Raw genomic sequence first — 4,911 nt, 5'->3', positions numbered from 1 at the left:
GTTAAATTGCATTGAGAGGATATTGGTAGGATTTATAAGAGTGAATGAAAATAAGAAAAATTAGCAGGAGAAAAAACAAGCAATCATTAATAACAGGAAAATAACTTTTATTGGAAAAGACATCTAATTAGAGTACACTGGTGGCGTGGTGGTAAAAATCTGCCTGTCAATGCAGGAGACACAAGAGATGAGGGTTCAGTCCCTGGATTGGGAAGATGCCCTGGAGAAGGAAATGGCAACCCACTCCAGTGTTCTTGCCTGGGAATTTTATGGACAGAGGAGCCAGGTGGGCTCCAGTCCAAGGGGTCGCAACGAGCTGGATGTGACTGACCACAGCACAGCATGTTGCTCAGTAGTAAAAAAAATTTACACTGTCAGAATAAAGCAAGCACTAAAGTTTTTAATAAACAACTATGAGATGACTATACTGAAGGAAGATGATATAACTACACTGATGGGAACAGGTGGAAAGAGGGGAGTGAAGAAAACTATATCCTCATTTACTGCAGTAATAGGTCAGCAGATGTTTCTGAAAGAGATGAATCAATTTAAAGTTGATTAAGCCAGTTAAGAAAATAGCACTGTGAGCACATTATTTGGAAATACAGGGGCAAGGACCGTAAGAAACAACACAATGGCTTGAAAGTAATTGTATCTGGGGAGCAGCACAGGGCTTGGGAAGAATAGGGTACAGGGCTGTGGTTTTCATCACAAACTTTGATATTTCAGTTTATGTGTATTATTTTGATAAAAATAGAAATTGATTTTATTTTCCAACTATTCCACTCCTTTCTTCTCTCCTTTCCTTAAATTCTAAATACCCATAAATTCCTCTTAATTGACACAGGACAGGAAGGCAGTTATCATATTAGCTACTGAGCAGCATGCAACACATGATTGTTGAGCTGGATTTGGGATCGTCTGCCCTTCCTAGATTTCTGTCACATATGAGACTCTTCAAATTCATCTTTATTTTCAAAAGATGGGATTTGGGAAGTGCAGAGAATTCCGGCGGTGTGAGCATCGTGCGTTATATGAATTCCTGGGTTTTCGCAGGTAAAATATGGCTAAAAGTTTACGGAGTAAGTGGAAAAGGAAGATGCGTGCTGAAAAAAGAAAAAAGAACTCCCCAAAGGAGCTCAGCAGACTTAAAAATATTCTTAAAATAGATGGTGATGTTTTAATGAAAGACGTTCAAGAGATAGCAACTGTGGTAGAACCCAAACATTGTCAAGAGAAAACGCAGTGTGTGGTGAAGGATGAAACAGATGACATGAAAATGGAGACTGATATTAAGAGAAACAAAAAGACTCTTCTAGACCAGCATGGGCAGTACCCCATATGGATGAACCAGAGGCAAAGGAAAAGGCTGAAAGCAAAGCGAGAGAAAAAGAAGGGAAAAAGCAAAGTAAAAGCCATGAAGGCAGCAAAGGGTTTGACCTGGTAGACTCTAAAAACTTGAGAAATGCAACATGGGACAGGTCTTTGATTAGAATGTATACATGGATTTCAGCTTCCACCAAATGAAAAGTTTATTTCCATTTTTCAACTTGGCCTTTTTCTTCAAGCCCAACATAACTCCTCAAGTTTAGTAACTTGAATAAAATATTTGATGAGTAAAAGTAAAAAAAAAAAAAAAAAAAAAAAAGATGGGATTTGGTAGACACGAAAGTCTCTGCGTGCCAAGTAAATTTTCCACATGGTCAGGATCTGAAATAGAATAATAATTTCAATTCTAAAACTAAGTCTGTATGACATTATTAATAAAACATTCAGTTTCAAAAAGTGGAATTTTAACAAAAGCAATAATGTCATAGAAGCACAGAATTCACCAACCACCTATTTGCAGAGGAGAAACTTGATTATCACGGATCTAGATACCAAAGGGTTGAACAGTTGTCACACGGCTGGGATCTTTCCATTTTTAATCTGATGTCTCTCCTCTATGTATCCTTGGTGACTGTAGCTTCTCTGATTCAATTTACCCAGATCTCAAATGCTTTAATAAACTGTCTTAAGACAGTTAGTTAGTTAGGGTTAGAGAGGAATATTTACTTGGTGCCATGTAGTAGAGATGGGTTATCTGGACATTTCATCCATTGCACCTTTTTTCAGCCCCATGTCTAACATTCACTTGATATGTACTTAATATCACCAGTTAGTGAGAGTTTCTGGGGCTCTGTGACTGGAAACTGTTTCTTATTGGGAGATATGCAGGTTACAACTCCTATGAGCCAGATAGAACACCTTCAAAAGTGTTTTATTTTCTATTTTCTTTGTCCCTATGGGATTATGATTTTCTTTTTATTCTCTATTGTTGGTTTTGTGATTTTCTAAGAGAGTAAAAACATGATACATATGTTTAAACTGACATGTTTAAAAAGAATTTCAAACATTTAGCTTATTTAACTTATCTAGAAGCCCCACTTGTATTCTGTAAGACAATTTATAGGTATCTTCCATATCATCGCAACAATCTTCAAAAGGAGATATGACATTTTTTCTCTGTAAATGAGGAATCCGAAGTTCAGAAGAAATGAGTGCTAGGTTGAACGTCATATTTTGGCTAAGTTGCTCAGATCGTGTTTGAACGGTTTGTGGTGCTGTAGTGTCACTGCTTTCACATAAAACATATGTTAAACCTTCGTTTCAGCACACCTGTTTCTGCCCAGTCACTAGGCTGTGTCCAGCTCCTCGTGACCCCATGGATCAAAGCCCTCCAGGCTCCTCTGTCCATGAGATTTTCCAGGCAAGAATCCTGGAGTGGGTTGCCAGTTCCTTCTCCAAGTACATCCATAGGGCCCAACAATTCTCTGATGTTTTAAACTGCTTTTCTGGGGCCCTCATCCAGCTATCCTTCTACCTCTCTCCCCGCTTTCAGAGAAAAGTTGTTTAACTGGTGTCTCTTTGCTTTCTTCACTTTTCCCCTCACATGATCTCTTGAATTTTGTCAAATCAGGCTTTTGCACTCAGCACTCCACCGAAACTAATTTCATCAAGACCTTCGAGGACTGCTGGGTGAGTCCATCTGGTCCGCTGGGCGAGTTCAGTGCTCATTTCCTCAGTTTCTCAGTGGAATTTCATGTTTAGGGTTTCTTCCTTCTTCTAGAAACACTCAATCCTCCTGGACTTTTTCTGCTTTCATAAAGTGAAAAAAGTGTAAGTCGCTCAATCGTATCTGACTCCTTGTGGCCCCATGGGCTATACAGCTCATGGAATTCTCCAGGCCAGAATACTGGAGTGGGTAACCTTTCCCTTCTCCAGGGAATCTTCCCAACCCAGGGATCGAACCCAGGTCTCCCGCATCGCAGGTGGATTCTTTACCAGCTGAGCTACAAGGAAAGAAAGCTCTCCTTTACAGACTCCTTTCCCAGATCTTTCTCGTCTTCCTGGCCTCTTCATACTGGAATGCTCCAGAACTCAGCCCTTGGACTTCTTTTCTTTTTTGAAATTTTATTTCTTAGATGATACAGCCATTTCTGAGGCTTTAATACATCTGTTCTCTGATAATGCCAATATTTGTTCTCCACTCAAACTCAGACTTGCATATTCAAGAACCTGCTCCCTGTTTTTATTCAACTGTTTAACAGGCTTCTGAAATTTAATGTGCCCAGGAGAACTCTTTTTAAAAAAATATTAATGTATTTATTTGGCTGTGTTGGGTCTTAGTTGTGGCATGTGGGTTTTGTTGCCCTGCAGCATGTGGGATCTTAGTTTCCTGACTGGGGATGGAACTCGCATCCCCTGCATTGCAGGGTCGATTCTTAACCACTGATCACCAGGCATGTCACCCCCACCAGGAGAATTCTGGATTTTTCCCTTTCACATTCATTCTTTCCCAAGTGTCTGTGATTTCTATAAATGGCTCCTCTTTGTTGTTGTTCAGTTGCTCAGTCATGTCTGATGCTGCGACCCCATGGACTGCAGCACACCAGGCTTCCCTGTCCTTCACTACGTCCTGGAGCTTGCTCAAACTCGTGTCCTTCGAGTCAGTGATGCCGTCAAAATATTGTATGGTTCCTCTTACATACAATATTTTTCCATCTCCGAACCTTGAAATCCTCCTTGGCACCTCTCTTTTTCTTGCACTCCACATCCAATCCATTTTCAAATCCTGTTGCCTCTTTCTTTAAAACGACTTCCACAGATGACCAAAATGGCATGCCCTCTCATCTCTTTCATCATGAAAACTCTAATTCACATTGTTTTTTTCTCTTCTTCCTCTAAGACAACAGCATTCTCATGAGTCCTCCCGCTTTCACAGCTACCTTAGTGTAGTTTACTCTTTTTTCTTTTAACTGGAGTAGTTGCTTTACAATGCTATGTTGGTTTCTGCTGTACAATGAAGTGAATCAGCTATAAGTATACCTATATCCCCTCCCCCTTGGACTTCCCACCCCTATCCAGCTAGGTCACCAAGAGCACTGAGCTGAGCACCCTGTGCTACACAGCAGGTTTCCAATAGCTATCTCTTTTGCACATAGCTTCATACAGTAGACAAAATGATATTTTAAGAATGTTAATGAGATAATGCTGTACTTTGCTTAAAAGCATTATGCTGCTATGTTCTATTTTCTTCACAGCAATCACCATCCCACCGCAAGGGGACATTATATAACTACTAATATTTGCTACTTTGATTATTTTCTCTCTTTACCCCCAGAACGTAAGCTCCATGAGGCCATGGATATTGTTGCTCTTGTTTGCCTCTACTATTCAGACCACTGAAATAAATATACCCTAGACTGGGTGGCTTAAATAACAGAAATTGAGTTCTCACTGTTCTGGAGGCCGGGAAGTCCAAGGTCAAGGTGCAGGCAGATTTGGGGTCTGGAGAGACACCTCACTTCCTGGTTTATAGATGGCTGTCTTCTCATTGTGCCCTCACATAGTGGAAGGGGTGAGGGAACT

General features: G+C 40.3%; 1 pseudogene; it reads left to right on the top strand.

Annotated features, from left to right (window-relative positions):
• Nucleotides 1-1,030: 1,030 nt before the first annotated feature.
• LOC138089268 (protein LLP homolog pseudogene) lies at nucleotides 1,031-1,566 on the top strand (annotated as a pseudogene).
• Nucleotides 1,567-4,911: the final 3,345 nt, after the last annotated feature.

Source organism: Capricornis sumatraensis, chromosome 12, assembly GCF_032405125.1.
Source record: "Capricornis sumatraensis isolate serow.1 chromosome 12, serow.2, whole genome shotgun sequence".
Lineage (NCBI taxonomy): Eukaryota > Metazoa > Chordata > Mammalia > Artiodactyla > Bovidae > Capricornis > Capricornis sumatraensis.
Note: the sequence above shows the minus strand (reverse complement) of the source record. Positions and strands in the feature narration are given on the sequence as shown.